The 14,333-nt window shown below is 36.6% G+C and overlaps 1 pseudogene; it reads right to left on the minus strand.

The window, feature by feature from the left end:
• Window positions 1-1,442: 1,442 nt before the first annotated feature.
• LOC104093330 (glutamate receptor 2.7-like) lies at window positions 1,443-13,761 on the minus strand (annotated as a pseudogene).
• Between the last annotated feature and the right edge of the window lie 572 nt (window positions 13,762-14,333).

Here is a 14,333-nt window from a genome sequence, read left to right on the forward strand (position 1 = left end):
TAGATAAACTTTAAAAAACTAGCAACGGAAATCGCGACGCATAAATATCTATCGATAATAATAACTTGGGAAATTTAGTTTTAAGAATCTAGCGACGGAATTTCCGTCGCAACTAATTTTGGAATTTTTTGCTAAGTAAAATAAAGGCAGCGACAGATTTTCGTCGCTAATTTCGTAAATATATTTTAATAATTTTTGTCGCCCCACTTTTGTCGCTAAATTTGTAGGTAAAATAAAAGCGCCAATTTTTAGCGACGGATATAAACTTTTGTCGCTAATCCATTGCTATATTTGATACTAAATCTTTTGTAGCTTATTTGGCGACAAACTATAAAATTTGTCGCTAATCCGTCGTTATTTAGCTACGGAATATGGCTTGTCTCTAAAATCCGTCGCTAAAAGTTGTTTTTATTGCAGTGAACATCACCAAGGTTTGCTTACTAGCTTCCGCATGCGCCTTGTTATTTTCGATCCCAATAGCCAAAACGAGGTTGAAGACGGGTTCAATGCGGGTTCATATCAAGTTGCAAAAAAAAGTCTGAAATACTACATGTGGAGATAAATTCTCAACCATATTTTCAACATAACTTGTGCTGGCATCTTTAAAACAAAAATCATTTTTAATAGCATGGGCTCCAATTTTAACTCATGCTTACTTTTGACGCATGGGCTCTGCTTTTAATTATATGTGCACTTTAAACGCGATTTCACTATTTTTAACTCGTGCTCACTTTTAACGCACGAGGCCCCAATTTTCAACCTATGTCTACTTTTAACCATGGAAAGAAGCAGTGATGAAGATTATATGAAGAAGGCTATCAAGCTTTGTCAAGAAAATTCAGGCCAAAGGAGAGAATTGATAGGGATTGCCCTGATTTTCTTACAATATTTTGGATTTCACCTGTTACTTGAAGGAAGGTTACACTATTTACCATAATTGGTTTTACTTTTTCTTAAAGAAAAATATAGATCTCTTCCATATTTGATAAATTTCTTTCTTGGAGGAAAATGTCTTGACCTCTATAAATTGAGAATTCCTACATAACAACTACAATAGAATCCACAATGTAGTCTTTAAGAGAGTCTTGTTTAAGGGGAAAATCTATTCTCTTATAAGTATTTTTCTCTTTTTATAATAGTATATTGATGTAGGTCAATTGACTAAACCATACTAAAGTTTATTATGCATTTTTAGTATAATTTTCTTTATTGTCTGATTTATCATCGCCAATGTTTGCTTTACCAGCTTCCGTATGCGCCTTGTTATTTTTGATCCCAATATTTTCCACCACATCCCATAATCATAATCGGTAATTTTCTCCTATGGCTTCTAATTTTCTGGCTATTTGCTGTTTGTTGGTTACAAACAGGTTTATCAGCCAATCCTTGACATGGAAAGATCCCATAAAGAAATATTCATACATTTCAATCTATACCCTTGAAGCAGAGAAAGAATCAAGAGCATGCTGGCATTAAAGTTAATGGGAAACAATCCCATTGCAGTTCCAGGATTCAACCTAACACCTGATCAAAATCATTCAACATTCTATTTTATCATATTGCTTTAACATTATCTGATTTGGTCTTTTGCACAATGGAAGAAGTAAAAATGAGCTTAATACTACGTAAGAGTGAAGTTAAAGGCTTAATCTAAAACAATCTTAATCCCTTTCTACACCAATATACAAATCAATGGCCTGCATTTAGATCAATAGCCAACCCAAGAACACTCTCCTGAGTACTAACTGCTACATTCTCTGCATGCAAAGGTGGAGTCCCTCCTTCCTCTCCTGGAAGGTGAAAAATCTGCTCCGTATGACTAGAAATACTTGGACTTGGCAGTCCATTCGTTTGTATAGAAGGAAGCATTGACAAGTTATCATGTGGACTTTGTGGACAATCCATATGTCCTAAAACTCCCACTGCATCTCTCAGTTCACTATTCGTGAACGTATGGCTACGTCAAAATTTCTAGCCAAGATTCTGATTCTTTCGTGGAATGGAAGATTAGATTGTCTTATAATCTGCCAATTTTCATGCATGAACGTTGTGAGAAAGATGAGGAGAGCCAAAGTTGCAGCAACTACAGCTATGACAAAGAGTCCCCAAAAGCTATCAAGGCCAAGACTATTGGAAGAGGGTGAAGCGCTAGAATTTGAACAAGTAAATTTCCCGAACCATGCTTTCTCTATTTGTACCATCTTTTCACCTTCTGTCACATTTAAGACTGCTCTTGAAACATCAGGTACTAGAGGAGATCCCATTGGGAAGGCCTGGATGAAAATAACAAGAACGATGAATTCATAATATTAGGAAGACTAGATGAAAATCAAAAGAAAAAAACTGTCAAAAAGAAAAAGGAGTTACTTACAAAGCCAAAGCCATCGCTTTTATACGTAGGTCCAACGATGGTATATTTTGAGCAATACTGTGCAAGGATAAGCTTCACATAAGGAATCTCATCAAAAACAGCAGCAATACCACCATTCGCACTACCTTTAGAGAGTAATTCAATACATTCCTCTGGAGTGCTATAAGGCTTAAGTCTGTCCTCATCAAAGTTCATCTTTCTTAGAAGTCCTGCTACAAAAGAACCCTGTTGGTACCCCGCATATTCATTGCTCTTCAGAAGTTCTGGCTGGAGTTTTTCAACTGTTAACGTCGATGTAAGACTTGCCATGTAGCTTGAAGTCAATATGAGTACTACTAGGAACCAGATGATCAATACAAACCTAGCCAAGTTGCTTACTATCTTCTCCTCTGTCAGTATCGAGAACCAAAAAGAAGAAAATTCAGATTAGAAGTTTGAAGTATATTATATGCTATATATAAGAGCAAGGGCTAATTCAGATTGAAGTGCGTGTGTGTGTGTATATATATATATATATATATATATATATCCCAATTTGATTGTGCATAAAATTTAAGAAAGAACAAGACTTCTGGCACATACCAAATCGCCCTTAGAACTTGTGGTGTTAAACACATCATGATATTTCTATGGCTATAAGAGAATGCCATTAAAGGTAAACGAGAAGTGAAAATATGAAGATTTTTCAAATATACAAAGGTGTCATTCTTTTCAGAGCAGAGAGTATTATATAAAATGAAATTAAGAAGGAAAAAAGAAATTACTCTGTGCAAAGACCATAGTTGAGAAGGGGAACCAAAAGATTAGGCCAACTTGGTGCCAAGGAGGTCCTCTGAAGTCTTCATTTACTCTATGTTCAAGTACCCAAATGACGAAGCCAATGAAAACAAAACAACAGAAGCTTGTTAACCACAGCTCCCAAGTCAATGGCTTCAAGAACACCCATGCTTTATTTCTATTCTTATCTTTGATTGGCACAACCATCGCGACTCCAGATTCCGTGTAAGGTAATGTGAAATCAACATATCGTGACCTATTTGCGAAAATGGTAGTGTCCCCTACAACAGCATCAAAGTTCTGCTCGTTGGTTAGTCCTAGCAACTTGTTAGAATCAAATAAAATTATATATGCAAAAAATGTATTTCACGGCTAGAAACACGCGTATTTCAATGGACGTTACCGTTGGTATGCCGTTTTGACAGGAACAGCTCTGTTGCTATTTTTGTCAAAATTGTAGTGATATTTACAACGGACCCGTCGGAAAATTTGGCAAATAATTTCTTTTAGAAACCAAATTGCTAATAAAGAGAGGGAAACTAAGAGATTTACCCCAAGAAATAATTGATACACAAATTTGTCGTAACTTTCAGTAGTCTTTCCATGAGGAGAGGCAAATGGAATATACTCATAAGGAACACAATATGGTAGTGCTTCCATTACTGCATCAAAAACATCAATGCAGTAACCAGTAACTGTTGTTGTGTTAGTAGTAAAATCTGTTGTAACTTTCACAAATTCACTGAAACCATCTTTCACTGGAACTCCAATCTTCAATTTCTTCCCATTTGTTGGAATCACCCAACCTTTAGGAACAGAAGTAGTGTCACCAGGCCATATAATAGACCCAAAATTAGGCTTAGAAATTGAATGTCCATTTTTTGTGCGTCTCAAATTTAGATCTTTAACAATCCCATTTTCTCTTGTCCAAAAACCAATTCCTTTTGCACCATTACCAAACACATTAATAATCTGATAAGGTGGTGACTGCAATTGCCCATCGACAATTTGAAATTCTCCACTTAGGCCTTTAAAAGTAGTGTTTAGTATAGCTTGAAGAAGCTTTGGACCATCCTTGGAAACTCCAATAGCTTCAAGATATGTTGTATTTCCTGAAAGTTCTAGAGGTGTCAAAATCAATCCATTTTTACTGTAACCTACACAATCCCTCCAAGTTTAAAGAGGTTGGATTATGACCCGTTTGTTGATTTGTCTCAATGGGTTGAACTCGAATAACCCATCTAACTATTGGGTCAAAATGGGTCAAACAGTGTAATAGACGTGACAAAATGCAATTCAAACCCAAAACATACGAAACTATATTTGGCCATTGAGAATTATGTAAATTTGAAAGAACTTAAGCTAATAATTTAATAAAGATATATTAACTTTTACAGTTTTTGTTAAAAAAGAGAACTGGACTAAAAGAGTAAGGAGGCCGGGGCATGTTGGAGAGATTGAGTTATGACTCGTTATTTGACCAATCTTCACACAACAAAGTTTGATCCAAACAAACTCTAGGAGTATTGAGTCAGGACTCTTTTATTGATTTGACTCAACCTGCTAATTTGTCACCTTTACTTACCTGAAGTGTGTAGCTTTTGAAAAGAGGCACCAGCGTTTCTAGATTTCTCCACTACCATGGCTAGTGCAGTAGCTGAATCGTAAGCCCACAGTCCAAACACATTTAATTCTGCATTAAGAATTGCTGGATTTTCTTGTTGAAATTTCAGTTTCCATCTATAACATAAGGTTTTACTCCAATAACTCCTTGCATGGATTCAATAGTTGAAGGATCCATAGAATTAAGTTCATTTGCCATAGCATCTGTAATAATCCAAACATACCCTTCACTCATCATTCCAAGTTCTTTGGCCTTAGTAAAAATTTTGGCACCAAGTGAAGTTGTCATATGCACAATAAAAACCCAAGTTTGCATACCCATTAACTTGTGCAGTTCAGATTTAATCCGATCATCAGTGGCGAATTCAGGAATAACGCTTCGATAAGGAATACGTGCATTGATTTTTTCTAATGCATCGGTCAAGAATGGTATAATTCCTTCTCCGAATTGATTGTCAATGTATATAAGGGCAACCTCTCTCCATCCAAAATATTGGATAATGGAACTAATGGTATTAACTTGAGAAGAATCATTTAGAGTGGCACGAATGAAGTATGGACTACGAAATGATGAGAGAGAGGGACTTGTAGCTGAAAATGAGATGATGGGTACGTGAGCTTTCTCTCCTAAACCAATAATGAAATCAGCTTGCATTGATGATATAGGACCTATTATGGCCTCCACTTCAACATCCTTCAATAGGTCAAGTGCTGCATTTCCAAATAATGAAAGAATCAACAAAAGTAGAGTTTAACTTTTATACAAGTGTAAGGAAATTTTACATTATAATTAGGTGAAGTTTAACCATTTACAACACGTTGAATTATAATAACAGTATAAATTGTTTATACGAAAAAAGGTTAAAACTAGCCATGATCTATTAGATTTAGTGTAACAATGCTCTATGTCTATCTATTGAAACAAAAATACCCCGTCGTCTTCTTTTGGCCCAAAAGTACTCTAAAAACTAACATACTATTTAAAATAAAATCGAAAAAGACCGAAACTGTCCATGATCTATTGGATTTGGTTAAAGATTCCCTTCATTAACCACATATCAAATTATATGACCCACACATATCTAAAGATTCAATCTACCCATAAGATCCAAACTCGAATTTAATAATAAAATCCCATATTCGATCTCTTTCCTTCTAACCAATGAGTTTTATCTTCTTCTTATATCTTCTTATTATGAAAATTATGATTATAATGTTCGATAAAGTCCAGAACCACTAAAATTCATCAGACTAGCTATACTAGAGTTCCAAAATTGCAAACTTATCCAGCAGTTTTGGCCCTTTTCTGTTCTCTATATTATCTGTAAGTGAGAATAATATTGATCCTCCTTTGTGGAATGGAATACAGGGCCGACTGAAAAGGCCCAAGCGACCGAAGCAAAGGCTTTTAGGGTGATTGACAAGAATGGTCCTATAAAGCTCTCGTCTTTAAATATTATCCATGTTTCTTAATGTATATTTAAAAATAACCTCCGGTCCCACAAAAACTTATTACTTGTCAGGGATTTCTCTAACGGATTGATAGATTTTATGTTATATTTACTCTACCTATATCGTTAATTGTTCACAAACTCTACTCGGTTGGCATGGCTTTGTGATTATTTAATTATTCACCAGACTCTACCATATTGGTATGATTGTATGTTATCTGCATTCGATCTATTTGTTAAATTATTTATAAATTTTACCCAGTTGACATGACTTTGTGCTTGTTCTGTTATTCACCAAATATAATTGACATGAGTTATCTGCAATCGGCCAATCTATTAAATTAAAGTTTATGGGATTAGCATAATTTGTATGTGTTGTGCAACAAAGTATTTCTCGAAATTGCAGTTTTAATTTCGATCAAATCACCCCAAATCTGCTCCAAATGATCTCAAATATGAAACAAAATCTACAAATACCAACACAAATGATTCTCAATCACCAATTTAGTCAAATAATAGCAAATCAAGAAGATCACTTTGTCCTCTTCAACACTTTCTAAAAACAACAATGGAGTTTCAAGACTCTAAAAATAAATTAGTAAATCAGTATTTAGACTAAAAATTTAAGCACAAATTATCAACACTCATATGATTTTAGCAATAATCAATTATTAAATTTCGATTTTCACCCCAAACAAAGATTATAAACTTGAAATATTGAATAATGATGGTGTTCTTGGTAAAAAAGACACATATTGTAATGACTCAGCCGGTCATTTTGAGTATTTTAGCCATGATACCCTATTTATTGCCTCCTCTATGTTATGTTGTGGTTATGTGACTGGTCGGGGTGTTTGGTTTTAGTTTCGGAGTGAAATAGGACACATAGTCTTTGAGTTTGAGTTTTAAGTTGAAAGGATTGAACGTAGTTTGACTTTTATGTAGACGACTCCGGAATAAAGTTTTGACGGTTCCAATAGTCCCATATAGTGATTTTATACTTGGAAGCGTATCTGGATATTGATTTAGAGGTCCGTAGGTCGTTTCAGCTTGAATTGGCGAAAGTTAGAAAGTTGAAGATTTGGAAGGTTAGAAATTTTGATCGGGAGTTGACTTTATTGATATCGGGATCGAACTTTGATTCCGGAAGTTAGAATAAGTCCATTGTGTCATTTACGAGGTTAATCGGAGTCGGTTTGGTATGTTTCGGCAATAGTTTTAGAAGTTAGAAGTTCATAAGTTTATTAGGCTTGAATTGATGCGCGATTCGTGTTTTTAGTGTTGTTTGATGTGATTTGACGCTTCGAGCAAGTTCCTATGATGTTTCAGGACTTGTTGGTATGTTTGGTTGAAGTCCTGGGGGCCTCAGGTGAGAATCGGATTGATTAAGGATTAAAATTGGCCTTGTTGAATTGCAGAAATTCAGATGTTTGGTTTCCTTGTTCGCGTTCGCAAGAGAGGTCTCGCATTCGCGAAGGGTATCTGGGAGGCAAGTGAAGTTTGTTCTTCAAGTTTGTGAATATGGCCACACGTTCGCGAAAGTATAGGGAGTTTGTTCATCGCGATCGCGAATGATGGGTCGCGTTCGCGTAGGCCTTGGTTTAGTGTTCATCGCGTTCGTGTAGGGGCTCTCGCATTCGCGTAAGAGGAATTTGGCAGCTGAGTATTTTGTGCTTCGCGAACGCAAGGCATGTTCTGTGTTCGCGAAGAACGGCATCTGGGCAACAGCTATTAATTTCAAAATTGAGGGTTTGGATCCATTTTTCATATTTTGAGCTAGAGATCTCGAATCTTGAAGGGATTTTCAAGGAGTTGATTGGGGTAAGTGATTCTAACTCGGATTTGGTTGTTATACACTAATCTATCATTATTTTTATTATTTAATTAGTGATTTGAGTTGAAAATTTGGGAAAAATTGTGAAACTTCTTAGCGTAAATTTTGGGGATTTGAAAGGCGATTTGAGGTCAGATTTGAGTAATTCTGGTATGATTGGACTCGTTATCGAATGAGTATTCGTATTTTTGTAATTTTTTGGTGGGGTTTTGAGATGCGAGGCCGGGTTGACTTTTTGAGTTGACTTTTTGTTTCTTTATAAAGATCAAAACTTTATTGTTCGAAATAGTTTTCTATAGTTTATATTTATGGTATAAAGTTATTTTGGCTGGATTCATACCGTTCGGAGTTGGATAATCGAAGAAAGGGCTTACTAGTGGATTAAGTAGCGTGTTTTTAGGTGAGTGTCTTGCCTAACTTTGTGTGGGAGAATTAGCCCTTAGCATTGGTATTGTTTTGTGATAATTGTGATATGTGAAAGTCGTGTACGCAAGGTGACGAGTGTGTACACGGGTTAAATGTGGAAAATTGACTAGTTTTAGCTATGTAGATTCCTTTCATGCCTTAATCGAGTTATCTTAATAGGTTATATTCATCATTATTAGTCTATCATCGTATGCTCTACTTGTTTCATCTCTTAGTTGTTAATTGCCTTTACGTGTTTAGTTGAAGCATTGTTTCCTCTATTCCGTATTTATAATTTAACTAGTGAGTTCTTTACTTGGAGTTGTTAATTGTGAAATATCTTGTTGTTGAAGTTGGTGTTGAGTTATAAAGGTTGTGATTTACATTGAGGCAAAGTTGTAAAGTTGTGAAATACTATTCTTGTTGAGTTATTCACTTCCAGTTATTATTGTGAGACTCTTGTGCATATTGTGGTTGAGCCATGGCTATTTGTTGTGAAAACAATATTATTGTTGGTTTTTTGGCAAGTTGTGATATTGGCCACTTAAGGTGCGATGTGTAATACGATGTGATATTGATACGCATGCGGTGGTATAAGGTTTTGGGGTTAAAACACATACGGCGAGATAATGTGGACTTGATACACGTGTTGCTAGTAGGGGAACTACTTCAAGCCACGCGGTGTGATAAGGTGCGCTAAAACGCGGGAAGCTATTTCGGGAAAAATAATTTTCAAAACTAAAATGCAAGGCTCCCGCGGTGATATAAGGAAAGATTGTGAAATGTTTTGTGATTTGAGACTACGAGGCGGTACCTCGGTAGTGGCTCTTGTTGATACGTTTCCATTACTTCACTTGTGTTTTGTTGTTTTGTTTCCTTGTCATAACATTTCTTATTTTCTTCCGTGATGTATTATTTGCCTTAATTCAGTGTAATTATTCTCAGTATATTTCTTTATTGTTTAATTTCCTTGTTATCATTATTACATTGTCATATACCTGTTCAATTTATTATTTATTCCAGTAGGGCCTTGACCTACCGAGGTTAGGCTTGGCACTTATTGGGTACCATTGTGGTGTACTCATGCTATGCTTCTGCACATTTTGTGTAAATCCAGGTACCTCCTACCAGTCCAGGCATCAGTGAGACAAGCCCAGTTTGGAGACGGGCCTCGGATTCACCCTCTATCCAGTTTATTTCATTTCTTATCCTTCTATAGAGACGGATGTATAGGGATGTTCAGTACCATCTTATAGAGCTTGTGACTTGTATTCACTGGATTTTGGGAAGTTGTATATGTTGAGTTGCAGAGTTTTCTTTATTATAGTTGTTGAGTATTTGAGAGTTTATTCGTTATTTCAGTTATATTCCATATGTATATTAGGCTTACCTAGTCTTAGAGAGTAGGTGCCATCACAACATTCTACAAAAGAAAATTGGGGTTGTAACAAGTTGGTATCAGAGCTCTAGGTTCATAGGTGTTATGAGTCGCAAGCAGGTTTAGTAGAGTCTCACGGATCGGTACAAAGAAGTATGTTCTTCTCTTCGGGAGGCTATAGAACTGTTAGGAAAAGCTTCACTTCTTTGATTTCTTATCGTGCGAATTTGATGACTTCGGAATTCTAAATCTCTGTCTTTCTATTCTCTCACAGATGGTGAGGACACGCACAACTGGATCTGATAATTATACATTCGCGCCCCTGCTAGAGTCGCGAGAGGCAGGGGCCGAGGCAGTGGCAGAGGACGGGCACGTGGTGCAGCCAGAGCACTTTCCCAAGCTGCTACAGAGGAGCCGCCAGTAGCTCTTGTTGGGTGGCAGGCACCTGAGATGCCTGTTACTACCCCTGCATTTCAGGAGACTCTCGCCCAATTTTTGAGCATGTTTGGCACTCTAGCTCAGGCAAGGTTGATTCCACTTGCTCCTGCCACATCTCAGGCTGGGGGAGGAGAGTAGACTCCCGCAGCCCGTACCCCAGAGCAGCGGGTGCAGGTTGACTAGGTCCCAGAGGTCATACCAGTGCAGCCGGTTGTTCCACTTCAGCCCGAGGTTAGTTTAGCAGTATCTGAGGAGGAGCAGATCATGCTCAAGAGGTACACAAAGTACCACCCTCCTACTTTCAGCGGCTTAGCTTCAGAGGATGCAAAAGGTTTTCTTAAGGAGTGCCACCGTATCCTCCGTACTATGGGTATTGTGGAGTCGAGTGGGGTTTCTTTCACTACGTTCCATCTAAAGGGAGAGACTTACAGTCGTGGCGAGTGTATGAGTTGTGTAGCCTGGCCAAGGCAGCTTCACTCACATGGGCTCAGTTCTTAGAGATGTTCATGAGAGATTTTGTTCCTCATAGTCTTAGGGATGCATGTCGCGCAGAGTTTGAGCAGTTGCACCAGGGTGCTATGACTGTATCAAAGTATGCTGTCACGTTCAGCGAGTTGTCCAAACATGCACCTGCATTAGTTTCCATTGTCATAGAGCGAGTCCGTTGATTTATCGAGGGCTCAACCACGGTATTAGATTCAGCATGACTCGATAGTTGAAGACGGATACCCCATACCAGCAGGTTTTGGAAACCGCTCGGAGATTGAAGGGTATGTGGGGCCGGGAGAAAGAGGAGAGGGAGGCCAAGAGGCCTCGAGATTCTGACACATATAATGGTGCCCGTGCACCAGTTGCAGTCCTAGAGGGGGAGGCCAGGCCAGAAGTTATGCTCTTCTGACTAGGACGGAGGCGGTTGCATCCGACTCAGTTATCACAGGTATTGTTCTGGTTTGTCATAGAGATGCATCAGTATTATTTGATCGAGGCTCCACTTATTCCTATGTATCATCTTACTTTGCCCCATATTTGGGTATATCCCGTGATTTTTGAGTTCTCCTGTTTATGTGTCCACGTTAATGGGAGATTCCGTTGTTGTTGACCGGGTGTATCGGTCGTGTTTAGTTGTTCTTGGTAGTTTTGAGACCAGAGCTGACCTATTGTTGCTCAGTATGGTAGATTTTGATGTTATTTTGGGCATGGACTGGTTGGCTCAATATCATGCTATACTTGATTGTCACACCAAGACGGTGACGTTGGCTATGCCAGGATTGTCGCGGTTGGAGTGGAGGGGTACATTGGATTATGTTCCTAGCATGGTGGTGTCTTTCTTTAAGGCACATCGGATGGTTGGGGAGGGGTGTGAGGCATATCTAGCCTTTGTGAGAGATGTTAGTGTTGATACTCCTATCGTTGAGTCAGTTCCAGTAGTGAGGGATTATCCATATGTATTTACGGTGGATCTTCCGGGCATGCCGCCTGATAGGGATATCGATTTTGGTATTGATTTATTATCGGGCACTCAGCCCATTTCTTTTCAACCATATCGTATAGCCCCAACGGAGTTAAAGGAGTAGTTGCAAGAGTTGCTTGATAAGGGCTTCATTCGGCCCAATGTGTCACCTTGGGGTACTCCGGTCTTGTTTGTAAAGTAGAAGGATGGTTCTATATATTCAAGATTAGGAAAACTACATATTATAGCAGCTCCCAAAATAATAACCAGTAATATAAATATTTTCTTGTATATTAAAATATAATTACATAAAATATACATATTTTATAAATAACTTTTTATATATTTAGCTAGCGAATATAATTATTTTTGATCGATCAGCCAAGTGTAACTCGCCCTAAAGATTATGTCAACTTAATAATCCATAATCACTTCCGTGACATTCTTCTTGTTTAAATTGCTACAAGTTTGAAGTTTGAACTGGTCAAATGGACTAACAAGAATTATATGTAGTACCACTCAACTATGAAATTCCTGTCCCCTAGTATAAAATTTTTAGTACTAGTATTTACTCCAAATTCTTTAAATTTTGGTTGAAAAGGTCAGAAAGTCAACATCAAAATGACTAACTATTTAATTTCTAATAATTCTTAATCATACATGTACCAATCTACCACTTGAATAACATTAATAGAATGTCAAATTGAAATCATCATGTGACTAGCGCATTTCATGAGAAGTTTTTAGAACTGTTATTGAGTTATGGAAATAAAACACGTATTAATTATTTACTTGGAGTAGATTATTGATTTTGTGCTGTTATGAAGCTTTCTTAAGTTGAAATTCGTGGTGTAATTGAAAAGTTTAATGTAAAGAAAAGATCCAGTAGCTATATGCTTGGCTTTAATTATTTGGCTTAAACTAAAGCACTTAATAAATCTTTTGCAAGAACACAATGAAAAGAAATTCAATTATATGGATAGAAGCCTTCCATGTATAAATAAAATCTTGTGATACATAGACTATTTTCTTCGAGAAAAGAAAAATTATCTTTGATTCAAACTAAAAGATAAAAAAACATATGTAGAAATCTCATGATTTTAATTAATTATAATAAATTATACACAAAATTTTCAAATTCTCTGAATAGTTCATTTATGCACTACCAACTTATGTTATTCCACTCTCTTTCTTCCAAGTCATACTATAAGAGCAATTTATTATCTTTCTTTCAGCAGTTATTTTTATCGAAAGAAAAGAGAAATATTTAGGTTCATGGATGCTAAAATCATAAGAATGTGTGAATTTACATTCTGTATGCTAATCGTATAAAAAATTCCACACAATCAAGTTAAGCTAACAGTAACAACAGGTAATTCTTCATATTAAGTTGGGTATGGTGACTGGAAAAATTGAGTATAGCATACTCTAACTGGCTAAATTACATACTCTAAGTAAAAAAACAAAAATTCTATGTCAGTGTATATAACTTGTAGTTGCGGCAACAACAATGTATCTCTGAATTCATGTTCTGTGCACTAATAATATACATATTTTTTACACAAATCATATAAATTAGTTAACCTATAACATCATTTAATTCTTTTTATCAAGTCTAATATGGTGACTGGGAAAATAGAGTATATATAACCTATATGCTCTAACTAGTAAATTTATAAGTACGTAAAATTTTCTTACTCTATCGGCGTATTTTATAACTTACCTGCTGCAGCAGCGGCAACAATGTCTCTCTTCGAGTCACGAGTATGGAGAAGTAGTCTGGTTCGATAAGCAGAGCCATGATCAGAGCTATAAAAGTCAGATAAAGCCATAGAAATACAGCTTAAACCCATTTTCCCAACCCATGCATCCATATCAAACACAACTCCCACATTTATGGCAACTGTTGATCTGTTCTGTGCCATGGCCATTTCCATTGGAGAAAAATTTCCCTAAACATAGGAAGAAGAAAGAGAAAAGGGAAGTGAAAGAAGAGACTGAGAAAAAGAGTTTGCAAATTTTCTTTCTCATCTTGACAAAAGATGCATTTGAATCTGATTAGTTGGACAGTTGAATTTTATAGAGAGATTTGTCATTTGAGATTTGACTACTATCCAAGTACTCATTATGGCCGTAGACAATAAATTGCGTGGAGAAAATAAAATCAAAATCGAAAAATATTGAAACAATCGTAGTATTTTATTTCAAATATTTGAGTGTTACAATCTCCGTGGTTCCTCTGATTCTGCTTTTCAACAATAAATAAAAGAGCCTTCAAGCTCAATCTTGAATTTTATTTTATTTTAATCCAAGTGCTTGAGACTTGATCTTGATCTTGACCTATTTTTAATCCAAGAGATTGCATCTTGTTCTTGAATTTTCGTCTTGATCTTTTAATCCTTAGAACACTTGAATGCTTGTAGCTTTTAGAGAAATCTGCAACGTTTGATCCACGAGCTCCATCTCGCTTCTTGTTATAACTTATGGTGTCTTTCTGAGTTATGAAGACCCATATTTATAGTTGTGGGAGGGAAGAGTTTTGATAAGAACAAACTCTTTCCGACCAATCAAATTAAAGTGTGACAAGGCCGCATTTGATTGGCCAA

The sequence above is a fragment of the Nicotiana tomentosiformis genome, chromosome 12 (assembly GCF_000390325.3).
Source record: "Nicotiana tomentosiformis chromosome 12, ASM39032v3, whole genome shotgun sequence".
In the NCBI taxonomy this organism is placed as follows: domain Eukaryota; kingdom Viridiplantae; phylum Streptophyta; class Magnoliopsida; order Solanales; family Solanaceae; genus Nicotiana; species Nicotiana tomentosiformis.